Below are 27254 nucleotides of genomic sequence, written 5' to 3'. Positions count from 1 at the left end.
CACACACACACCCACACCCCCACCCTCTCTCTCTCTCTCTCTCTCTCCTCTGAACGCATCTCGATGACTGCGCGTCTCGTACTTGACAGTGTTTGGAAACGATATGCGCCTTGGATGTGCGGCAGTGAGACGACGGATGGAGCTGCTCGCCACCGGCCTTCATCCTCACCGGTGCCCCCCCCCCCCCCCTTCTCACCACCTCTTATCTGTGCTCTGAGCCTATTGCTGCCACGGCTGCGCCTCAATCGAGCGAACCCGGCGGGTTGCGCTCATGATGCGAACAAATCAAACATATTTTGAGGGAGGGCGGGGAGGCTGGTGCTGGATGTATGATAGACGCTGTGCAGAGGAACCCCCCCCCCCCCCCCAGCTTTCTGTCCATCCTGTGTGCGGCTGACTCGATCAATATTTCATGAAATAATTCTTTCGCGCACATGCGGTTTCGTATGGAAATCCGGCACGAAAGAGGTGGTAGGCGGTGTGCAGCATAGAGGAATTACTGTGCAGACCCTCCTCTGAAACCTTCCAGGGAAACCCCCACCACCAACACCACCACAGCCACTCGTTTCCTCCTTCATCCCCCCCAACCACCTCCTCTCTTTTTCTTCTCCTCTCCTCCTCATCGCGTTAAAAAGGATGAGCGCTGTCCGTGGTGCTGAAATCCAGCGCCCCTCACAAACCAGTGCGGTGCAGCCTTTACCGGCGAGCGGAAAGGAGGTGTTTGCACCTATATTCAATAGCTTTTCCTCCATTTTCATCTTAATCCCTCCCCTGACACAACTGTATCTGTAGAAACTTAAAGGAACGTACAAGAAACTAAATCTGTAGAGATGTAAATGCTGAATGTTTTTGCTGAAACGTGCTAAAGAATGCAAAAAGGGTCAAATCATGACATTTATTTTCGGGAGAAACATTTCGTCTTTCATCTTAAAGACTTGGTCAGCCTGCGGCCTGCCCACCCAGATCTGTCTTAAAAATAGCTCTCATTGATGTGTTTCAAACCAGCCTCCTGTTGAGTTCCCAGAAACTGACTTTACACATGCAATAAGGAACCATCCGTCCAAAACAATTGATCATCATGCATAACAATCAAATGTTTTTAAGAATGAATTGTTTGAATGGTTAAAGGTAAAGCAATCAGAACAGAAGCTAAAATCAACTAAACAGTAGCCAAAATCTACAATCAGCAAAACTGTTGCTACGTAAAGGCTAAAATTAACAGAAGTGGAGCTGTAAGACAAATTAGGGGGTGTGGTGGCGCAGAAGTTAGAGAAGGCAAACCCCACGTGATCAGAAGGTTGCTGGTTCGACCCATCTGCCAGACAACATCAAAAATGTAGGTTTGAATGGTGAAGCACCCACATCTGTCTCCACCTTCATTTGCCAATCTCTTGGCCCTTGAGCAAGGCCTTGAACCCCCACCATCCGCTCCCCCGGGTGTCCTAGATAGCAGCTCTCTGCTGCACACAGAGGGCTGTGGTAGCTCTGTGGTCTGTGGTTGTGTCAGGAAGGGCATCCAGCTTAAAAGTCTTTGTGTGAGTTAGTTCACTGGGGTGACCCCTGACGAAGGAAGCAGCCAAAAGAAAAAAAAGTAGCTATAAGACAAATGGAGCTATAAGCTGGAGCTAAAACCAAAAAAAATAGCTAAACTGTAGCTAAAAATATATAAAAAAGGTTAAAAAGCTAAAAGCCTGTCAGAAACTAAAAGGTTTTTAAAGTAGCCATGTTAAAGCTAAAAATAGCAAAACTGTAACTATGAGACAGACGGAGCTAAATTAGAGCTAAAGCTCAATTGTAGCTAATCTACTAAAATTAGAAAAACTATCTGAAAAAATCCTAAAGCTTGTAAGAAAGACACTAGTAAGTTAAATTAGCAAAGCTGTAGTTTAAAGCTCAAATGTTTGAAATGGAAGCTAAAAGCTTAAAGAAGACAAACATAAAACAGAAATGCTGTACCAGATTGTAGAGCACAAGATAAACTGAAATCATCTTCATGTCTTTCTCTGTATTTTATTTTGTAAATACAAAGTAGCTAAATGCTAACTACAGTAACGCTTTGTAAAGTACCTGAAAGCTAAAAAGCTGACTCAGCATTCACACAATTAAATCGAACCTGATGCCCTGTAAAGGTTTGTTTTCTTGTCCTTTCAGCTGCATGTCATCCATCCTGTCTTTAACCCGTACATTATTACCCGCACCACATCAAAGGGGTACATTTCTTCACGTGTCATCAGCTGCTTCAATGCTGGACTGGATCCCAGCATTGTGACTGGTTGTCAGTCTGATTTTGCTGTGCAGTGTTGACAGTTCCTGCATACAAATGCTGATGTTGAGACACACACAGACACAAATGACAGGCTTATTTATGTTTTTGATGTATTTGTGTGTCTGTGTATTCTTTGAGTGGGGATACTTGTACTGTCTGGAATACAACACAGCATTTCTTGAAGACATGCATATCTCTCCCCACCTTTCATGCAAGAGTTTTAGACTAAGATCATCCTATGTAAAGAAATGACAGAGTTACAGCTGTTTTTGGTCAAACCTTGATAGTAACTTTAAGGTCAATCTCATAGGATATTGCTAAATCTGTTATCAATGACTCTCAGCTTCTAGTATCTCAAGTTTTAGCTCAACGGGAGTAAAACTGATTGAGTTCTAGACGTTTAGTTTTGGCTTATGTTGATTTACTGTGGGGACCATCTTAAAATGAATTGGCTTCAAAGGGTTAATTAGTTGTAGATGTGCGTGCAATGATCACTTTGTGATTTTTTTTAAATTTGTCTATTTGTTTATGAGATAATTTTGCTAACAGACAAACTTGGCTGGCTTTTAACATTTAATGCTACAGTTTTAAGCTAACAATCTTGTGCAATAATTAGCATTTGGCATATGTGTTGTGCATCACTCTTCGCTACAACCCCATCAAATTTTTGCACAATATCTGGAAGAAAATACTAAATTTTAAACTTTTGTGTGCGTGTATTTTTTAAGATCAGATGCCTGTGGCGGCCATCTTGAACTGGGTTAGCTCTATATGTTAATCAGTTATACAGGCACATCTCAAACACTTAGAATGGAATATAATAGTGAAAATATTTAATATTTTTGTCACTCACTTCAGAAAGTGAAACTCATATATTACATTGATTCATTACATAGAGTAAAATATTTCATATTAGATATAATAAGTTCCATATTAGAAACTCGTGCACACTATGCACAGACGAATCATGAGCTGCAAATGTCTCGTTCCTCAAGTCAAGCCACTTCTGAGCCAGAGACATCAGAAGCATCTTACCTGGCTGTGGACTTCTGAAAACCCAGTGGACCAGAACCAGCAGACGATATGGCCTCAAACCATCACTGACTGTGGAAACTTCACTCTGGACTTCAAGCAATGTGAATTCTGGTCCTCTCTACTCTTCCTCCAGACTCTAGGACTTTGATTTATAAATGACATGCAACATTTACTTTAATCTGAAAAGAGGACATTGGACCACTGAGCAACAGTCCAGTTCTTTTTCTCCTCAGCAGGTAAGACACTTCTGACGTTGTCTCTGGTTCTGGAGTGGCTCGACTTGAGGAATGAGACATTTGTAGCTCATGTCCAGGATTCGTTTGTGCTTAGCATGAGTTTCCAATATGGAACTTTATCACAATATTCTAATTTTCTGAGACACTGAGTTTTAGTGTTTCATTATCTGTAATAATCAAAATGACAAGAAATAAAGTCTTGAAATATTTCACTCTGTGTAATGAATCCATACATGAGTTTCACTTTCTGAAACGATTGATAAAAAGTATTGGAACTTTTTTATGATCTTCTAATTTGTTGAGACGTACCTGTAGATGTACACACAGTGGCTATTTCCTGAACGCGTCAATAAAATCCAAACACACAGACAGGCAAAAACACTATCGCCTTTGGCTGAGTGCGATAAGAAGTGAAGAAAAAACTTTATGGAAACTGTTCATATGCGGTTTTTATCTGATCATTTAATCTTATAAGATTATAGGATTCGTCCTGGCTAAAGGAAACATTTGTAGGGTGATTTATTTTGACAGCAGAACTCCACAGATGTGGTGCCACGATGAGATTAAAGTCCAGACATTCATGTTGACTGAACCAACTCACAAGTTGAAGCCTTATTGCCACACCTTCTGCATCCACTCTGTGCCGTCAGGCTGCAGAGGCATGAGGCTCCTGTGAGCAGAATGCTAATTGGATCCTGAGCAGAGCTCAGTCTTCCTTTCTACTGGGGTGAAAGGTCACCCGTCCTCTATTGATCCCAGTCTCCAGGACACAGATGAGACCTTGGCTCACCCTCTTCCATCACTTAGCCCCGCATCCATAAAGACAGGTGACAGAACACAGGGGACATCTTACTTTAGATTCTGGACACACAGCACTGGAGAGGGGAGGCTGTGCAAGTGCTAGTTTTGTGATTGATTGTGTATTTTGTTAAAAAAAATAGGTTTTTCTGGGAAGGTAAGGACCGCTATGAGATTCTGACAATATCATAACCTTGAGCAAAAAATACCACGGTTTCATTGGAACGAAACAAAATATAAAAAGGGGATTTATTTGCTTCTATTTAAAAACAGGAATACAAACACTATTACTACTGCTGCTAAAAGTTATAGGCATAATAATACTTAATACATTTATTTGAAGTTATTTTATCTTTAATGCACATACACAAATAGAGGACAAAAGCGAACACAATTAAACACGTTGATACTCACTCTGTTTAAACTCGGTCAGCTGTTTCCTGCATTCAGGACATATTCTAAACCTATTTGTGATCATTTTGTTTATGTATTACATAAAAAAAATACAAATAAACAGGTAAATGTATTTATAATTCTGAAATAATTGTGTCGTTTATTACTTCCAACTCACTGTTGGATTTGTTTGAAACTCACAGAAAGTAATCAGCAGATAAATGTCTAGAACCGATTAACGTTTGGAGCCATTTTGATTCAAGATGGCTGTCACAGCTGCCTCAGCAAACACAAAATTGACCATAACTCAGTCATTCTTTGAGATATTGAGCTGAAATTTAGTATGGTTGTAGCTGAGAGTGAGTTGATATACATCTCTAGTGCAAATCAAATATCCAAGATGGCCGCCTTAGCTAAAAGAGAAAAAATATGATAACTGCCATTTTTAGAGCAATTCAGCTGACATTTGGTGTAGTGGTAGCTGAGAACAATCCCTATCACATACTGAATCCAAATAAAAAATCCAAGATGGCCGCCTTAGTTAAAAAGGAAAAAAATACGATAACTCAGCCATTTTTAGAGCTGTTCTGCTGAAATTCGGTATACTGGTAGCTGAGAGCAAACCCCAACACATAGTACTGTCAAGTCTGGACGTCCCCGTCAAAGTTTCTCCAGGAACTTTCTAGTTAGCCAGGTCATTAGCCTCTGAAGCGAGCCTGCAGTAGGGTGTATATTTCACCTGCTAACATGCTAACTCTTGTAGCTTGTTGCAAATGTTTGTTTTAAAACAGCATAACCTTGGAAAGAGAGATGTGTGTCACTCCTCTGATTGATAAGCCATGACTAACTGGGTAATTCACCTTAGAAATATACAGCCAACCATCTTTTTGTTCAAGGAGCATAAAAGTTTAGGGGGATTCCCCCTCTATGCCACCGTACTCAACTGAATGGAGGAACAGATCAAGGAGGAGGGAGATAACCTTGTCAGTTATTTATTTATTTATTTTTGTGGCTTTTTATAGGAACAGTACACAGAAAAATGTAGCGATTTTGATGCCACGACTGTTTAACACCGTGGTATACCTTGAAAACAATAATGGGCCCATGCCTATTTCTGGATTTTATTTGTCAGGAGAAGAGGAAAGGAAGCAGGATAATCCTGCTGCTGTTCACTTTTATATTTTTTTTATATTTTTTTATATAACTAGTTGTGTTAGTTTATTTTTGCTAATGTTGTTGTTTGCTGCAATTTGAGTAGGAGTGTAACGCAATTTCAATTTCTATGTATGTCCTGTACATATGCAGAATTGACAATAAAAATCAATCAATCAATCAATCAATCGGAAGCAGGATAATTGGGGGTGAACGTGTTGTCAGAGATGTCATAAAAACAATGAGAGCTTTGTTAACAGTGGATGGAAGCTCATGCTGTGCTCAACCTGTTGTGAGCTGTTCCTTTTCCCTCTCGTGCCGGTGTGTAAACACTCGTGGGTTTGTGTATTTTGATGCACGAGTGCTCAGTGGCCTCCTTCTAGTTCAAGCTGCGTTTGTTTATTTCACTTCAGCTTTAATTGTCCCGAGACTCGTTCTTTCAAAGCATGATGCTTGCACATTTTGGGGGATTTCTGTCATGAAATGGCAATGATTATTTCATAGAAGTTTCGTTAAAATCTGTCGTGTGGTTGGGAGATATTTTGCTAACAGAGTTTATTTCAAATAGTTACCATGAAAAATTGAAACACTTGTTGGTCTCAGCTGCTACTGCACCACATTTTAGCTCATAATTAGTATACTCCGATATACTCACACACACAGACACGGGCAAAACATTATCGCCCATCTTACCGTTTTGTCAGCGAGCATGAATTTACAAAGACATTGAAAAGTATTTAAATATTTTAGATACAACAATATATATTCTGAATAATTAAATAACGCCTTTAAAGGTGTATAAAAATGTGGATTGTGCAGAACATTTCCTAGAGAGAGAACACTCCAAACGAGAGTTGGTTTATGAATTTACATGCGTGACGTCTGCATACTGCATTTGCAAACACATCTGCTTTGCACTCGGCCTTTGTGCACCTCTATTTAGCCCTGGCTGTAAAATGCAACTTTTCAAGTTCCCTTTATACCAGCCATAGACCCACCACGCATACCACCCAAGATCTGACTCTGAGAGAGATGGAGAGAGTCCCACAGTAGACATTCAGTGGCTTTAATCTGCATAAAGCCAGTGTGGATGTGTGTATTCTTAGACAGCAGTGCTCCATGCAGGGACCGTGATGCTGTTGAATTCATGGCTTGATTCGCTGCCCATAGAAAGCCCCATTGATGCTGGCTGCTGAGACGTGTGGCTTCACTCTAGTCTTCCCTCAAACAGACTTGGATATGCACTCAGGAAATCTCCATATTCTGCGACAGACAGTACACGTCTTCTCCTTTACTCCCTCTCTCCTCGCATCAGTCCTTTCCTAACCCTCTCTTTTTCTCACTTCCATTTTTGTGCCTTTTTTTTTTTTATGTCTCCCTCGGTTGTAACAGCTAAGATCGACCCAGAGATGTGTGGGCGGCTTTACAATCTTACATGTATCACAAAGACGTGAATTGATAGCAGACATCAGCCAAAACAACCACATTTAGATACTTTTTCAGTTCCTCCATTAATTTTCAGAGTGTACAAAAAAACAAACATGCAAAAGCCTAGCACTGATTGATCATTTTATATTGAGAATTGAGTTGTCGCTGTTTTCCTCAAAACTTAGTGCACGATTATGCACAAACTCATGCAATATCCTGAGATGTCACCCCCAAAATGTGTGTTGTGGAGGACTCTCTACTTCAACCATGATAAATTTTAGCTCAATATCCGAAAAGGTAACTGAATTATAGCCATTTTTGTGTTAGCTAACATTCATTAGCTGTGGCAGCTAACAGAAATTGGGTTGACTCCAAAAGTTTACCCACTCTAGACATACATCCATTGATTAATTTATATAAGTCTCAGTAAAATATGTCCAGTGGTCAATGAGATATTTTGCTAACAGACAGGACTTCAAATGAGTAGTTGCAAATTTTAAAGCAAAATCTTGTGCAATCTGTTAATTATCAGATTGTTTGTTGGTGATCAGTCTCAGCTACTATCACACCAAAGTTCAGGTCAGTATCTGTAAAAATGACTGAGTTTTATCCATTTGTGTGTTTACTACAATTAGTTGGCTGTGGCAGCCATTTTGGATTTGGTTAACTCCACAACATTTTCAATTGGTTCTTTGACACATTAGGACAGCATACCTTAAGTTTAGGAGCCTTTTTATGTCTGAATGTGCTGTCAGCGTTAAATAAGTTTACAAGCCATTTCCAGGTCACGTTCTGAACTAGAAATGAGTAAAAATCTGTCAAACGTTCAAATAAAAGCTCTGATCAATTGCCAAAACATCAAGCTCATCTTAAAATATTACAAGAAAGTCTGGTTTCTGGGAGGCAAAATCTGGAAAACTGAGAAGCGACTCGAATTAAGTTTGCAGGACTGTACTGTGTGTTTAGCTGCAGAATAAAATCTAATGATTTAATCTGCTTTTCCATGTGATTTATTATCTGGAGTTTGTCCTGAGCTCACCTTAGCAGCTTCAGCACCAAACGGATCTTAGGAGTGATGCCAGGAAGTAGTGGCGTAGTGTGCCAGAGCTTCTTGACCAAAAACTGTCATCTGTCTCCAAATTGGCATGAGCTGCTGCAGGGTCCTCTGCATCACTCAAACGACCGTCTACAAGCAAAGCAAACATTCAGCGTTACAATATTTAATGTTTTCATAGCAGGAACTGGTATTATGCAGTGCTTGAAACTAGGGCTGAACGATTTTGGAAAATATTCTAATTGCAATTTTTTTTTTTACCTCAATATTGCAATTTAATATGTCTTCTTATGTATTTTTCAATGAACACAAGCAATAAATCAACGAGTTTCAGGTGCAAAAACACTGTTTTCAGCTCTGCTGCAACTCTATTTTTACATTTTTTTGGTATAGCTCCAGGATAGCAACTTGGCTAAAATGTGTACACGAGGGAATTCTGTACCACTTATCCATTGTGTTTACCAAAACCGTAAACCCCGGCGTTGTCACTATATTAATGGGCATCATGTCTTTTGTTATGAACTCCGTTATTGCTCCAGTTATTTCCATGTGCCGTTTCAAATTATGTTCATACGGAGTAATATCAAACAACGGACGTGCTGCCCCTCTTTGGTACCAAACTTTCAGATGTATCAGCTTCTGTCGAGCCTGACGCCATTGTGCAACCGGTTAAAGCGCAGTGCTGACTTCTCCCGCTCCCTGTTCTGCTTTGCTCTGCTCCACTCACTCGCAGGTCACGTAACCAGATCACGTGACCAGTCAAATCTCAGCCTTCGCGGTTAGAAAATCTCTTTTATCGTATTGCGATATTATTGCAAATGCAATTAAATGTTCAGCCCTACTTGAAACCATCAAAACGTATTATTCAGCACTTAGTTTTTATGTTTATAGTGTACTGTTTTCTGTCATCCGTCCATGCTATAAAGAGGTAACATCACAAACGCACAAGAGGAGTTGAACGTGTTGTTTTCGTTGTAGAGTTGGAGCTCGTGTGTGTTTGTTTCTCATGGACCACTGGACAGATTTTAGAGAAACCTTCTTGAAATAATCATTAGAAGTATATCTACAACTGATGGTTGTTTGGAATCAACCCAATTTAAAATGCTCCTCACAACTAAGCGACATTAGCCAACACAAAAATGGCTGTAACTCAGTTTTACAAATATTACTGAGTCTGTAATTGGAAGGTTGCTGGTTTGACTCCCCGGACCGACAACCTCAAAATGTGGGTGGGAAAGGTGAAGCACACACATCTGCCTCCACCCTCATTTGCCTCACTCTGGGCCCTTGAGCAAGGCCCTTAAACCCCACCATCTTCTCCCACGGGCACCCTAGGTGGCAGCTCTCTGCTCCACACAGGGCTGTGGTAGCTCAGTGGTCTGTGGTTGTGGCAGGAAGGACATCAGCAGTAAAAACAATCAGCAAGTCTTTGTGCTGTGGCGACCCCTGAGGAAGGGAGCAGCCGAAAGAAGAAACTAATAGAGCTAAAATCTGAATCTAAAATTCTGGTGTGGTTGTAGCCAAGTGTCATCCTCAATTAAGAAAAAGAAAAACTGAGTGTGATATCTCAAGTTGCAAGAGGTTGTGCAAATTACTTTTAAGGCTTGACAAAAATGACTTAAATTCTTCTCATCATAAAATGATCTTAGTCTAAAACTCTGGCATAAAAGGTGGTGGGAGATCTGCATTCCTTCAAGGGTTGTCAGACTTATCATAAAGTCTGCTTTGGAGTTCAGCTTTGTATCATTCACTATTTGAAAACTGCAAACAATCTGACATAACGCTATAACAAATTTTAAGAAAGGAAGGAAACAGAATTCTTTAATGGCTGTTTTCTAGATCTCTAGATTTTCTCTTATGTCTTTACGACCAACATTCCTGCTCATCAATGCTAAAATCTACCTGGGAATGGTGTTTAATTCCTCCACTTTATTCATTGTGATCATTTATTTCTCCAAACAGACAGCAGATTAAATTGACGGTAACATATTTCCTACAAGAACTGGGAAATATACTGTATATCCTATTTATATAGCAATACTTGCTGTTGTGTTAGTAAATACGTCATCCATCCATGCGTTACCCAAACTCACAAACCCACTCTAAACTGTCTTTTTCCTTGCAAGCCTTCCACAATTGGAAAATTAAAAAGTAACATATAATTAAAATAAAATATTTTTTAAATAATATTAAAAACTAGATAGTACAAGTGTCCCTGTGATGGACTTGCGACCTGTCCAGGGTGTACCCCGCCCCTCGCACAGTGATTGCCGGACATGGGCACCGGCGACCCCCGTGACCCAAAATGGAAGAAGCGGATAATGGATGGATGGATGGATGGATGGATGGATGGATAGTACAAGTGGTTGCAGAGTTTGATAGAAAAATATTAAAACATTAAAAAAATTCTATAATAAATTCAGATCTTGGCTTAAAACATGTATAACAGAAAAATGTTGTTTACTTAATCAATTTTTTATCAAACAGTTGAAGTTTTGTCTACAACCAGGAATATATTGTCAACCATGTATTCATGAAATACTTTGGGAAGCCCAACACACCCTCCTGGCCACACTGCTACAATTAGCAACACACTTTTATTCTTCCCAAGCATTTTCCACTCTGCTGACTCTGAAAAAGACAAACGTAACGTAAGTCTAAAACCACAAAAAAAAAAAAAACATCCACACACAAAACAGAAGTTCACTTTCTGTTCACCAGTGATGTAAAAATATGTTGGATGAGAGTAGTGTGTGAGCCCAAGGCATGTGACTATACCCACTAGCATGGATTTACTCTTCCCTTTCCTGCTTTGACCCAACTGTCTGTGTCTGTGTGCGGTTGAATCATCTCAGAGGCGCCGCTGGGGTGATGCCTTGTGATGATAGGTGGGCATCTGTTCAGCAGTATGCTCGTTTGAGAGGAATATGTTTTTTAAAAAAACAGCTCTAAATCTGAAAGAAACACAGCTACAGCGCACTTGTTCCTGCTTCTCCTTTTCTGTCTTATTCCAATATTGTATCATATCTAGATGATTTGCTAATATGACTTCAGAGCTTGTTATGGGCATTGATGCTGAGGTGTTTGCTCTCAGGAGTGTGTAAAGTATAACAGGTAATAGTATTGTAATCCTCGGGGAGAATAAGCAGGCACATGGATGGTTTGTGGACTGTAATTTAGCCCTTTGCAAATGTGTGAGCTTTTCCTTTTTTATGTGGTCAGAGAAGGATTTAGTTTTCATTTGGGTTGGGCTCGTGCTGTAGTTAAAGCTCAGAGTCCTCTGGTTTTATTTTTTTCCCCTCCCTCTGCATCAAACACACACACACACACACACACACACACACACACACACAGCTGTCACAGTGGCCAGCGGTAAGGCATGCGATCTGCATGACCAGAATAGACAATATGGGATAAGGGACACGGACACAGAATGTGAATTAAGCCTTCAAAGCAAAATAATTATTTTTGGTGTTTAGCTGGCGAGCGGAGTGGATGTATGTGTGTTTGAGTAAAAGTAATGACTCTGTTCCTCTTTCCACGTGTATGTGCCTCTTTTTTTCTGTTCCATACGAAATTATATTTTTTTCTACTCTTAAGATTTTGATTGTTGCAAGTTTGAAGAAGAGTGTTGTGTGAGAAACGAATGAAGAATGGACTCGCCAAAGAAAACCCCATTGAGGGTGGTTGGAAAGACATTTTCAGGCTGGGTTAACTGGTGTGGAAGAGTTTGACTGGTTCCCTTGTCCTCCTGAATAATTAAAGAAACATGAATGTTGAATGTTTTTTTTTTTTTTAACCAGCAAAATACCGCTAAAACATTTACCGTACTTGCCGCCGTACATGTCGCATCAGTCAAAAAATGTCTAATAAAGTGGAAAAAAACATAAATGCGTCATTTCGCCATTGAAGTCGCACATATAATGCGTCACCACTGACGGCGTCACGTTTGTTATGCATCACTGCTGACCGTCCGGAAACGTGGGCCGGTGTTGTGCCAAAATTGATTAGCTGCCAAATGGCGGCCACGAGAGTCTGCATGGGAGGACTTTAACAAGAATTTAACAAGATTAACACTTAAAAACAATTATTTGTTTGCTCGAAATTATAGCAAAGGTGTGTCTCAGTTTCTGTAATAAATGTACATTAATTGCCAAATCAGATGCATTTCAAAAGCCGATATACGGCTGCGGGAGCATGCAGAGGGAGGACTTGCTGTGCATTTCTTCGAAATTTAACAAGATAACTACCTAAAAACAATTTTTTGTTTGCTCGACATTATAGCAAAGATGTGTCTCAGTTGAACTTTTCCTTAATAAATGCACTTTAATGATCAAATCAGCTGCATTTCGCCTGGGCGGCGCGGTGAAATGCAGCTGATTTGACATTCGCTCGGGGCGTTCCGGAGCGAGACGAAGGTGGCTTTGTATGGCAAGCCAAGTGTCCCATTAATACTTGGCTTGCCATATTACTCAAGCTCCCTCTAGTGGCTGAAAATGGTAGTGTTCAATATTTTCCATGTCAGAATGAATGAAATTGTCAGATCGCAGCCAAAAATTGGTTTATAAATATGGGGAAAAAACATTAATAAGTCGCTTCGCTGTATAAGTCGCAGGGCATGCTAATTTATGCAATAGGTATGACTTATACAGAGAAAAGTACAATAATCTAATAGAATATGTTGAAGCCATTATTGATGCCTGCCATAGAAAAGCATAAGAAGCAATGAACAGAACATTGAAGCAGATACTGTTATTAACCTCTAAACTGGTTTCTTTCTTTACATCTTAACCAACTTTCATGTGGCCCAAATGGAAGAGCAAACGAACAGCTCCGCCCCGGGATATATGCTATTACATTTACTCTTTCTTTCTACATATTTGTGAAAAATCCATTAATTATGTATCTGAATCTTTGTGAACTGAAAATGAAAATGTCATTTATCAATTAATAAATAAACACAATAATTTTAAATCAACCCCCATAAATCACTTTCTGTTGCAATGCCATTTATAAAACTTTGAATTAATAAAATTGACCAAATGGAAAAAAAATTAAGACAAAAATAACTTGAATATGAATCACTTGGAAGAATAGTTTCCAACATTTTTCACATCTGAGTGAAGAAGTATGTACAAGTTATTTTTCTGATTTGAGACGCAACTTTTTATTTTCCAGTCTGCCAGGTACTTTAAATGTCTATAGTTTTAAAATTATGAGTTTACTAAGATGTTTCAAAGAACTTTAAGATTTTTAAATCAAACACATGTCCTGTTTGCCTCTTTACTCTCTGAAAAGCCAGGCATTGAGTCCTTCCTCCTTTGCTCAGGTCAGTCCCTCGTGATAACTCGTGTGAAGAGAGCGGCTGCAGAATGATGGTGATGGAGATTGAGATAAAGATACAATGGAGGTTTTAACTGATGAGTCGCTCTAAGGGTCTGCTGCTCCTGGATCCCGAGTCCTGGCTTGAGGTGTTAATCAGAGTAAAGTGACATGAGGAGTGAAAGCAGCTGGAGAACAGAGAAGTTGCTGGCGGTGGGGGAAGGGGACAAAGAGAAAATCGCCATTGATTCATCAGTGTGCTGCCACCGTGACTTGCTTCTTTATCAGTCTCCATCTAATAGGTGCCTGAAACTTATACCTTTCTCATGTTTCACACTGGGCAAGAGGTCGTCACGCTCGTATCTAACATCCATCACCAGCTGAATGGGTGTTGATGTCCCACAGAGATATTTATAGAGAGCAGATCAGAGGTAACAATGCAAACAGTCACATCAGCTCTACTTATATCTTCACAAGCTAACACTAATTATCGCCCACTGGCAAAGTCGGAGCAATAATGTTGTTGCTTGTGCCTGTGTGTGTGTGTAATTTAATGAAACTTTCGAAGAGTTATCCATGGATGTACTTTTAGGACATAATACATTTTGGAGTCAGCTTCATTCAAGACGGTCACCACAGTCAACCAACCTATTAAACACAGAAATAGTTATAACTCAGCCATTTTGACAGATCTTGAGCTAATGTTTGGTGTGATGGTACCTGAATATGGTTTGCAACACATACTCTGGACAATACACACTACACATCTTTGCTTAATCAATCGTTGGAATCAACCCTGTTTGCCTGTTAATAAAATATCTGAACCACTGTGTGGATTTTAACTTAACTCTCAAAGTAGTGATTGGCTAAACCTCTACAACCGATTCAAGACAGCTGCCACTGCTAATTGACTAAACTACACCAAAATGGCTACACCTCAGTGTATATTGAGCTAAAATTTGGTGTAGTAGCTGACCATCACAGGGGGGCTGTGGTAGCTTGTTGGCAAGTGCCATGGTCTCGTAATCCAGAGGTTGCGTGTTTGAGCCCAGGTTGTCAGGAAGGGCATCCGGTGTTAAGCAATTGCCAAATCTTTTATGCTCATTGTGGGAACCCCTGAAGAAGGAAGCAGCCAAAAGAAACTTTCTTAGTAACTGACAGTCACAGTGCATACTCCAAGTGCTCATATTGCTCATCCGATATATCTCATGAGATGAGGCTTAATGTTATTTTCAAAGTTTGATCAAAAACCTTTTCTTGGCGTAAGATAATCTAGTCTAAAACTCTAACATGAAAGGTGGTGGCCAATACGCATTCCTTTAAAGAATACGATGCCTGTATTTCTATGACCTGCGTTTACTTCATGGAAGTATCTCACTTAATCACTGTTATTGCAAAAAACAGCAAGTCGTAAATCAAATGAATAATTAGGTGTAAGGAGCAATTCCAGTAGTATTTCATATCACCTGCAAAGGTTTGAACAGAGACCATGTGCCATTTGTTAGCTCTCAGAGTATTTGCTGAAGCTGACTCAACTCCTACTACACCAGATTTTAGCTGAATATCGATTCAATTCAGTTTATTTTATTTATATAGCACCAAGTCACAACATAAGTTGTCTCAGGGCACTGTACAAAAACATTCATATACTTTATAAAAGCCAAATTGTAAAAGTTATCTATATAAGGAAGTCATAGATTGAGTTGAATCTTTACTTCGTTGCAGTCCCCCATTCTGAGCAAGCACAAAGGCAACAATGGAAAGGAAAAATTCCCTTTTAATGGGAATAAATCACCAACAGAACCAGGCACAGGACGAGAGCCCATCTGCTTCGAACAACTGAGGTTTGAGAGGACAGGAAGGAGAAACAAGCAAGCACAGAATGGAGGTCCAGGTGTACAGTGATCCCTCACCTATAACGGGGGTAACGTTTCAGAGAAAATCTGCAAAGTAGCGGCATTATATTATTATTATTTTATTATTGTTTTACTATTATATATATATATATATATATATATAAAGGCTTTATAAACCCTCCCCACACTCATTAACCTTTCCCTGTAATGAATTTAGCGGAAGACCCGAAAATTTAACCAGACATGGAGCATGTTCAATAAGTTTTATTTTGAAAAGACTGGTGTAAGTCAGCACAAGTCTGTGGAAACACACTGGAAAGTCTGAGGAGGAAGAGCATGAGTTAATGACTGTGGAAGGACTGGGAGTTTGAACAAAGTTCCAATATAAAAAAAAAAAACCCACTAACCTTCTTTTAGAGCTCAGATCAAGGGACTTGATCCAGTAGTTAAACTCACTTCCCCAGGTAGAGGATTGGGCCGGATGGAGAGATTAGTGACGTCACCACGAGAGCTGAGTCCTGAGTGGGATTGTTGCTTAGCTTAGATCCATCCAGAACTCAGTGGGTTAGTCAGAGAACAGCCAAGGGTCATACACAGGGAGACAAGCTTCAATCTACTTATCTGAGGTTAGTAAAGGTGATAAAGATGTGATAAATGTACAGTACTGCACAGCATGTGTACTGCACAGCATGTACAGTACACACATTATAAAAAAAACAGGTTTAAAAAAGAACCGCAACATAGAGTGGGCCTACTTCTGTTGGAGGAAAGACAAAAAACACATGTTAAGGATATAAATAATTACAAGTACAGGTAGAGTAAGTAAAGACGGTAGCAGAGTGAGGAAATGGGGTCAATTCGTCCTCTAGCTGTCTAAGCCTGTAGCAGCATGACTAAGGGATAGCTCAGGAAACCCAAGCTGACCCTAACTATATGATTTATCAAAAAGGAAATATTTGAGCCTGCTCTTAAAAGTAGTCAGCCTCACAGACAGAAACTGGAAGTTGGTTCCACAAGAGAGGAGCCTGATAACTGAAAGCTCTTCCTCCCATTCTGCTTTTGGAAACTCTAGGAACCACATCTGTATATCATCTGTAAAAATTACTGCAGTACAACCATTTTTGTGGTGTCTAAGGTTGATTAGCTGTAATAGCCATTGTAATTTGAGTTAATTCCAGAAATGTATTATGTCTAGCTCTACACCCATTTATTACTTTGAACGTTTCCTCAAAATCTGAACCAGTATTTCAAAATATATTTTACTAACAGACTGGCAAAAAAGACACATGCATGCACACACATTATGGCAGGTGACAACTTATTACAGTTATTACAATTTGCAGCTGTTGGATGCTGCCTAAGATTCATGCCGAGATGGTGTAGAGGCAGGGCAGCCGACTCGGGACCCGAAGGTCCCGGGTTCGATCCCCAGTCATTGCACATCTTGTTGTGTTTCTGAGCAGGACACCTCATCCCCAGTTGCTCCCTGGGCAGCTTTCAATAGCTGCCCACCGCTCCACCTGGTGGTGGATGGGTTAAATGCAGAGACAATTTCACCATTGTATGGGAACATACGATGACAATACATACACATTATTATTATTATTATAACTGGCTGTTATTACCATAAGCACCATTGCACCCTGTTAACTGGTTAATTGGTCATCGTTAACTTCACGCAGACTTTCCCACTGGTACATTTTATCTTTAAATCACTTCTTGGTCTGTTGCCTTCATACATCTCCTCCTACATGTCTCTGCATGAGTGCAGCTACAGCGTGCGCTCTCAGGACATTATTACCTGCAGTGTTCCCTCAGTGTGGACTGAACTTGGCAACAGGGCCTTCTCCTACTCCGCTCCTGTTTCCTGGAATATCTTGCAAAAAGATCTGAAGCTCTCGACCTTGACCTCTCTAAGTGACTTTAAACATCCGTTAAGTTCCTGGGAAAAACCAATGCAGACATGTTCTTGTTTTTAGTTTTCTACACTAGCTGTTTGTTTGTTTTTTGCTTCTTTTCTTTTTTTAATTACCATTTTATTTTCACATGTTAAAAAAATACTTTGTGTGCATCCTTTATGATTGTCTGTTGTTGTCTTTATTGTCCACTGTTGTCATCACTCTTTGTTAAAAATCAGGTCTCTCTTGTAAATGAGTCCCCGAGGCTCAATGGGATTAACCTGTATAAATAAATGTTGAATGAATCACCACTAATATTGCAACATTAAATGTTTTGCACATATTGCAAGTGTACATATTGCAGACAATGCTGAGATCGTCACCAAGTTTTTAGAGGTTTGTGTGCTTTGGATTTGTAGCCATCTGGTTTGTCTGCTCACTCACAAGCTTGTTGATGACACTGCTGGGTAAATAGTTGGCTTTTTATTTACAAAACCCTTCAGTACAAATGGCATGATTTTGTTCTTTTCTAAACGCGTTGTGCATCGTCATCAGACATTCACACACATTTAGTTTAAAACATTTATGACTACACTGAATATACACGTTCTCTTGTCACAATTTTAGAATAACCGCTACAACATCTTTCACTCAATGCTGAACTTCTTGTGTCCCATGGATTCTGGCTTCAAGACATCAAATCTATTTGTGTCAAGTAGTTTGTGAGATAGAGCCTTCGAAGATTTGGCTTCTTCCAGCACATTCTGCAGCTGCTCAAATGGATCACAATCTGCAGACATTTAGAGGCTCTCTGCTCCTTCAGCTGGTCTTTGGCATTTTCTTTTGATTTTTTTTTTTTATGTGCCAAATCACCTTGCTGGAGGAAAACATTCACATGAATACCAAAAAGTTTCCCAGCAGATGTTTGGCTACGCAAAAAAACAATTATTATTTGATGCTTTGTTTATCCGTGCTTTTAAAAGGCTGTGGCTGATTGGTGTGTGTTGGTTGTAAATTATTACCAAGCCTGTGAATATGGTTGTTTAATTTCTTTCTCCAAATATGGACGAGTTTTGTCAGCTCAAATAAATGTTCTCAGCAACGTCACCGAGGTGGTCTTGATTTTGGCTTGGAGACTGGGATCATTGTTTTAATATACAAAACATAATGAGCGAAATAGGGGCTAGGGGACGTGAACGATATTAGCCCTTAGCAGGCAGAATTAGTGTAATGAAAGCTGCTACTGAGTTGCATTATGGGAACCGTGTTTATTTATTGAATTGTTTAACCAGACCAATACAGCAGTCAGGATACTCTGGCATCTGCTACTTTGGTTTAGCTCATTTTCTTCTAAATGTGTCTCAGATGACTGACTGTTATAGAAGAACTGGTGTACTGTTTTGAGTATTATGTGGCATAAATTACCAGTCAGCAAATTATACTCCTGTTGCAAACATGTGCTGCTGCCCATTGTATGTTGCACAGTGTTTGAGTCAAACAATAAAACTACTCTTAAACAGACACGAGCCACGCAGCAAACGGTCTCTACAGTTTGTTTGACTTGTCCATCTTCACTTTAGTAACAAGAATCAAGAGATGGTAGAGGAACTCAACGAGAAACAACCTTCTCAAGTGTTCAGTGAAGTGCAGAAGCTTTTATGTTTGCTTCCCTGCTACGACAGACGAGGAACGTGCATATTTCAACATCACCCATGTTTTCTGGGAAATTAAGATGCGCATGCTTAGCTATGGATGACTTTGAAAAGATTTGCTGAAGAAGGAAAATGTGAGGTGTTAAAGCTAAAAGAAGCAGAACACTAACTAAAAGCTACATGGAGCAAACCCCAAATAAAATCTGAAAATACCAGCAATCCTAGCTTAAAGCTAAAGGTTGCAAAATGTTAGCTAGAAGTAATAAAATGACCGGAGAAGTTCATGAGCAAGAAAAGAGGGAGCTGATATGCAAGGTGAAGCTCTTTTTGTACCTACCTTCAGCTATGGTCAGAAACTGTTGGTAATGACTTAAAGGACAAGACTGCAGACATGTGGTTGAAATAGTTTTTTCTGAAAGGTGGCTAGAGACAGGGTGAGATGTTCAGCTATGTGGGAGAGACTCTGCATTGAGTCGCTGCTCCTCCACATCGATAAGACCCAGTTGAGGTGGTTCAGGCATCTTTTAAGGTTGCCCACTGGATGCCTTCTTATGGAGGTTTTCTGGGCATGTCCAACTGGAAAGAGACCCCAGGGAAGGCCCAGGATATGCTGGAAAGACTGTCTCTCAGCTGGCTTGGGACCTCCTTGAAGTCCTTTCAGAAGGTATAGAAGAGGTGGCTGTGGAAGAGATATATGGAGCTTTCTGCTCAAACTGCTACCCCTGCAACCCAACTTTGGAACTAGCAGAAGATGGTGGATATGGAAGGATGGAAGGGAGGAAAGAAAGAAGGAAGGAAGTAGTAAAATGATTTCCAAAATACAAAGGTAGCGTAAGTAGACAAAGACAGAGAAAGAATGCTGAAGGAGATTCAAAGGGGAAAATGTTTTTGAAAGAATTAGGGATCTCAGCGTAGTTCTGTGGAGAAATGTTTTAAATAAAAATGTTTTGAAAAGTATAAATATTACAACAAAACAAAATGCCAGAATGTTCTGAATAAGCTGAACATTTTGACTTTTTGAATGGCTAAAAGAGCACAAAAAGGAAGAAAAGACCAAAGAATAAAGGTAAGCAGGCTCACTACGGTGAAAGCGCTGAATCAACACACACAATCATGTTACGAAAATAAATTGAATAGTGTAGTTGTATTTTTTCTTTACCTAGAAAGAAAAATATATTGCTTGTTCTTTAAAGTTGATTTTGGCGTAGAAGTACAGCCCAACAGAAACAGATAAGATGGTGAAGAAGCCAAAGCATTAAGCAGCACTGTGAGACTTCTGGCCATCACCCTTGGCAGCAGCCCCTCCACTCCATGGCCTGACACGCTGCCAGGGTGTCCATAGACTTGTCACTTGTTCCTTCTCCCCTCCTCCTCCCACTACTTCGTCCCTCCTGGGGCCACAAAACCAGCCATGTCAAGGCGCGACACACTGATTGATGTGTGTGACACATGCTTCTGGGAGCCGCCATCATCTGATTTGTTTTTGGTTTTGAGGCAACCGATGCAGACACAGCACTCTGTTGAGGGATTGATCCGAGGTGAAATGATGCACAATTGTTGTTTTTTTAATTAAAACAGCTTTTTGTGCTTAGAGTATGTATGGCATGCATGTTATATATCCATTCTGGCCTTGTTCACAGGTGCATTTCTAACAGTTTTACTGTTTAGGTGCACAGCAATGATATCCGAATCACGTTTGATGAACATTATAAGAACTCACAATTTTTTATGTCTCACATATATCCCACTTTTCTTTGACTAAGTCTCTTCTTCCTTCTCGCTGTTTTTGTCTTTTTTACCTTTCGCTCTTGCTATTTTTTTTTTTTTTTACCTTCAGTGTCTGTCTTTGTTCAGCTCGCTCCATCTCACAAGCAAAAAGAAGCAGCAAGCTGTATTAAGGGAGCGTGTGAATAATAGAAGAGGCCAGCTTTTCTCATAACAAGGTGTGTTTGATGGTCAAACCTCGTAAGGTGTGTGTATTTTTGGTGCCATTCTACTTCTTTATTAATCAGTGTCACACCTTTTCTGCTTTTACTACAAAACCCTCTCAGATTATGGTACGTGGGAATCAAATGTTAATATCGTGGCCCGCCCACACACACTCACACACATTACAGCCCTAAATGCGTGACACATTCACAGCTGAACCATTCTGACTTGACATGGCTTGACAGATTTGTTGCCCCTTTTGCATCATTTAAGACCTTGCAACAAGCCTGACTGGTGCTTTTTTTTCCTAATCCCAACACGACTGTATACAGCTGGGAGAGTAAAGCATAATCCATCCATCCATCCATTATTCTCTTGAAAATGAGTATGCACTAACCCACGAATGCACGAAAAGAACATTCAAACTCAACACAGAAAGGTCCCCGGCCAGGATTTGCACCAGTGACCTTCTCACTGAGAGGCAACAGCTCTACCAACTGTGCCACCCTAAACTATAACCACCCACACTTTTTCTTTTCTGACCCACACGTTTAGGTTTTCTGCCGTCATTTGTTCACTGTATGTAATTATCGATCACTGGAATGTCCAAATTAGAAATAAAACTATCTGTAGGTCACATAATTAAAGTGCAACTGTTCTGGAACAGACTTTTGAATTTATGTAAGGAATATGGTGCATAATTTATCTTAATAAACATTTAAGCTGCCATTTAAACTGAAGGCTAATTTATAAAACTAAGGGAACTTTAGTGAATTTCTTTCCACAGATATGCACTTTTGAGCTCAAAAGAAATCACACTCAAGTTTTGATGTATGCTGTTTTTTTCTTTTTCTTTCTGTGATTTAATGTTCTGGCTTGAGCTATTATAAACAAGCATCAAAGACTGTAAAGGCAAAAGCATTCCAGCAATCAGAGATTTCTATATTCCCCTTTAGATTGTGGGAATGGCTGTGATGAATATAGCTTACAAGGCCTGGTTTCCAACTACTGAACATGGACAGAAATTTTGTGTCCATGTTTAGTCAGAGACTGTTCTTTCTTCTTCCTCCAAATAGAAATGTGTACAAAACAAACGTATAGTGTGGCTCTTGCCAATTTATTTCCCTTTAACGTCATAGAAAACAAGTACTTCCAGACATAGGCTTTCTATGCAGAAGGTGCTGTCTCTGGTGTGTCTTGATGTGTGTGTGTGCCATACACTGTTTGGACACTGCACCTCCACAATTCAGAGTTCTGCATTTTAATTGTGTGAATTCTGATGAACTATTGTCATCCATTTTTCTTTCGTACGTTTTTCTGTACTTTTTTCATTCCACAATTTTTGTGCTATTTCAACAAATCTTATATCAAAACATTCAGCTCGTTCAGAAGAAGGATGCTTTGACTTTTGATATTAGTGCAACTTAGCATTTTGAAATGCTTAGCCTTTTCTGCCACTTTTTTTCCTCAGGAAATTAAGTTAATTGTACATGCTTCAAATCTTTAGATCTGTTTACAACCTTTTACTGTTCCTTTCACATTTTATTCTGGTTCAGCTTCTTTCAGCTTCCTTGTGCAAATGTAATCTTTTTTAGCTACTTTCAGCTAATTTCAGCTGTTTTTCAGCTGTTTTATGATCCTTTTAGATTCATTCTGCCAACTACAACATTTTTGTGCTTCTTCTATGTTCTTCTGCTAACTTCAGCTTTTTATGCTCATTTCAGCTTATTTCTGCAAGTTTCGGCTTGTTCTACTATTTCAACTACTATTTAGCTGTTTTATGCTAATTTTAGCTTCTTTTTTTTTTTTTTTTACTAATTCCACATTTTTGCACTCATTTCAACCTTTTTTTTTAGCCTAATTCAGCAAATATGTGTTCATTCTGCTTTCTTATGCTAATTTAATCTTGTTCTACCTGTTCAGTTACCTTTTTAGCATTTTTAGCTAATTTCAGCTGTTTTTACATAAATTCAAGTATTTGTGGTAATTTCTGCTTCTTTCAGCCTAATTAACTCATTTCTGCTAATTTCAGCTTGTTGTGCTCCTTTCTGCTGATTTCCGATAGTTTAAATTTTTTCAGCTACTATTGAGCTATTTTTTTGCTAATTTTATATTTTTCACTTATTTCAGCAAATATAGTACTGTATGTTCTTTGTGTTTCTTCTAATTTAGGCTTCTTCTTCCACAACATGCTTTTTAGTCAATTTCAGCTGTTTTTCCAGCAAGTTCTTCTGCAATAAGCACTCACACTGCGTTTTTGCAGGAAATGCAATTTCTCTCGTTACTGTTATTACCATTAACTAGTAGTGCATTTCTGGCATTTTTTTAATGGACAGAATTGTTTTTGTCTGCATTGTGATTCATCAAAAATAACTCCACCCTTCCCTAGTTCATGAGCCCAAACAGCTCATTATTTACTGTCCGTCTCATCTGACCACATAATTTAGCATGCTTTAGCAAAAGCTTAACAAGCTCCTCCGTTTGTTCTTGATTAGTGGGATTAAATTTGTGAAGCATCAGCTGGAGTTTCTGCCATTTGGATAGGTTGAAAATTTGTGCAGATTCTTCTGTGGTTGTACCTCCAGGACGTTTGACGTTCCTCAGAAAAAGGACTACACAAGGATTCTGATGAAAATCATTGTAGAATCTGCAGAATTCCCTGGTTTTATGCAGAATTATATTTTACATGGTAAAAATATACCACCAAATGTTAAAAAACAAAGTTTGTGTTAATAAAACTGAAGTTAGAAGTGCCCCAATGATAATGGGGGAAATAAACTTGGGAAATGTCACAAAATAAAGGTCACCCTAAACTTGAGATCGCACAGCATACCTTATAGATTAATAACAATATCTAAGACTATAACCAGTGGATTAAGTCACAGTGAGAATAATTGAAAAATGACTCAATAATTTGGAGTTCGTCACATGCATCTTCCATATTGCTGTCAGTTGTACTGGGGCTTCCAGTTCCTGAAAAATGTCCTGAATGCGCTGATCCTCCAGGACCTTTCCTGCTGGTTGTCCCAACGCTGAAATGTGCATGTGTGACATCTCAGTGGATAAGCGATGAGACGTGTGAAATATAGCACTGCACCCCATCCCGCCTCAAAGCTCTACCTTACATAAAGTCTGGGAGACAGACGTGTTACAGAGGGTGTGCTGATGAAGTAGCAAGTCTCAGGTTGGGGTTTGAAGGTGGATTTTTTTTATGTCACTGCTAAGCCAAGCCAAAACATCCTCCTCTAAATAGAGCAGGAAAGGAACCCCCACTCCATCGTGTGTGTGTGCATGCGTGCATGCATGGGTGTGTGTGTGTGTGCATGTGTGTGTGAGAGAGAGAGCTCCTGACAGTGGGAAGCTGAAATGTAATTGCTGACACTGTCCAGAGGATTGAAGGTAATGAATGTAGCTGCTTACAGGCTTCTTCATTAGTACAGCTGGGCCTGGGGCACTTCCTGTGTGTGTGTGGGTGCATGCGTGCGTGCGTGTATGTGTGTGTGCATCTCTGTGGTTCAGGTAATAGTCATGTTGTGAGGACCTTCATCTTGTTACGGGGTCACGTCTTTTTCTGTGAACATAAAGCAAGTCCCCACAATTCAATTTTAGTTATAGGACATGCTTTGAAGTTAGTTAGACAAGTAACACACTGTAGAAAATTTTTGTGTGTGTGTTTGTGAGGTCAAGTAAAACTCTGCATTGATGGTAATGAAGGGAGTTTATTGTTTTGTGTGTTTGTATGTGTTTACATATAAATTTATAGAATTAACATTAACATTAACATTAACCATTTGCAGTGTTGGAAATAAGTGGCCTATAACTTTAGTATGATGTAAAAATATTTGGGGGAGGAAGAGATTCAGTGGTGTTGTGTTGAGTTTTTAGTAGTCACTGTTTTACCTGCTTGAGACAGCAGTCAGAGCAATCTAGGTTTGCAAAATCAGAAGTCAGGGAGAAGTTCTTATAAACAGGTCAAATTATTTTCCATTTAAAAACAATTCACATTTGAAACGTTTCTAGCATTTTGAGCAAATGTTACATCAAGTATTTCTATCTTATGCCACTTTTTCTACAAGACAGTTGTTTACCGTGTTATTTATGTAGACAAACATGTTTGTGTTGCATTTAGGGGTGGGAATCTTTAGGCACCTCACAGTTTATATTGATTATAATTCAGAGGGCTGAGGTGTGATTATCAAACAATTATTGATGAATTTCATCTACCATATTTTCCGCCGTAAACGTCGCACCGCCCTCAAATTTGCATCAGTCCAAATATGTCTAATAAAGTGGAAAAATCCATAAATATGTTGCTTTGCCGTATAAGTCGCATCTATTATGCATCACCACTGATGCGTTGTGTTTGTCACGTGTCACCACTGACAACCCAGGTATGTGGGCCGGTGTTGTACCAAAAATCGATTGGCTGCTAAATGGTGGCTGTGCATGGGAGGACGTTAACAAAATTAACACTTAAAAACAATTGTTTGCTTGAAATTATAACAAATGTGTGTCTCAGTCTAACTTTTCTTTAATAAATGCACTTTAACGATCAAATCAGCTGCATTTTCAAAAGCCAATACGCGGAAGCATGAATGCACAGAGGGCGACTCGTTGTCCATTTCTTGGAAATTTAACCAGATAATCACCTTAAAACAACTATTTGTTTGCTCGACTTTATAGTAAAGGTGAAAACGGTAGTGTTCAATATTTTCAGTCAGAGTGAATGAAAACGGTCATATCTCAACCAAAACCTAGTTTATAAATATGGGAAAAAAATCCATAAATCCATCACTTCGACGTATAAGTTACGGGGCATTCAAATTAAGCAACAAAAAAAAAAACGTGACTTATACAGCAAAAAACGTGGTACTATTAAACTTAAATAACTACAGGTACATTAAAATACAAACATTGTACATTTAATACATAAATTAAAAGTGATTTATATATTTTCATGCTTAATAAAATGTGCACAGTAGCATGTAAAAAAAAAAAAACAAATCTCAACCTGCTGATCAACATTTAGCGTCGATGCTAAATTAGCTATGGAAGCTCTATAGAAAAGGTAACAATTAGCATCTTAATCACCAGAAATGTATACACAAACATTTGAAAGTCATTACGAAAGACTGTCATTCTTGATGACTAACTATTATTTACATTATTTTAAGTTCAGCAAAAAAAGATGAGAAAACAGCTTTACTGCAACATGTTTCTGCTACAGGAAGCTACGCTAACTCTGCTAGGACAAATGACACCAAACAGCAACTGCTGACACTCCTAAAGTGACATCACCGATTAAACTGAACAAAATCCATTTTTGGCAATTGAAAATTGATTCAGAATCTTCTATGTTGACAATGCATCTAAAATAACACTTTACCTCCCACCCTTAGTTGCAGTGCTAACTGTATGCATGCTAGATGCTAATCATGTCCACCTGCTGGTCAGGTGTAGGTACTAGAAGTTATTTTAACTTTCTAACCGACAGTTTATTTGCTTCATTTCGCACAAAAAAAGCAAGTCTTTACCTTTTGAAATATTTTGTTTTCAGCTGTTGTTTTTGGATTAAACTGGCAGAACTTCAGGACAAAGGTGAGCTGCAGCAGAACACTGTTTAATTTAGAAAAGAGTGACTTTCAGATCAACTGCCTAGTGTAAATGTGACCAAGTGTAAATTTAACAAAGTTTTCTTGAATGGCTAGAAAGGTTAGTTTGACTCCCTTATGAACATTTTTCCATTATTTTCCAATCTGGGACCTTTTTGACTACTGTTTATTAAAAAATATTTTCCAGGATAACATCAGAATACTTAAATATACTTTACACTTAAAAATCTTAACAAATTATTTGAGGCTATTGCTTTTTCATCAAATATAACTTCTCTGAACAAAAATTAATTGAACGCATTGAATTAGCTAAGGGCCTATTTTCTCTCTGTTCTTTTTTTGTAGGAGGTTATGATGTTTGTGGATAGATTTAAATTACTTTGAATGCAGGTTTGTGGCTGAATGTTTTTTTTTTAATCAGTTGATTATTGTTAGGTATTTGAAGTGTAACATAATATTGATAATCTAATCACAAATGTCCAAATAAGACCAAGGTGGTTTCATCAGATGGCTTGTTTTTAGGGATGCACAATATTATCGGCATGGTATCGGTATCAGCCGATATTAGCGAGAAAGTTAAATATTGGATATCGGCCATTCCATCAAAATAACTTACAGATATT

At 39.0% G+C, this 27254-nt stretch overlaps 1 protein-coding gene across 1 annotated transcript in view; it reads left to right on the top strand.

The window, feature by feature from the left end:
• The window catches only part of gphnb (gephyrin b), a 137540-nt gene that overhangs the window by 1012 nt on the left and 109274 nt on the right, over window positions 1-27254 (top strand). The window lies entirely within an intron of this gene.

The sequence above is a fragment of the Nematolebias whitei genome, chromosome 12 (assembly GCF_014905685.2).
Source record: "Nematolebias whitei isolate Nwh7 chromosome 12, NemWhi1, whole genome shotgun sequence".
Lineage (NCBI taxonomy): Eukaryota > Metazoa > Chordata > Actinopteri > Cyprinodontiformes > Rivulidae > Nematolebias > Nematolebias whitei.
Note: the sequence above shows the minus strand (reverse complement) of the source record. Positions and strands in the feature narration are given on the sequence as shown.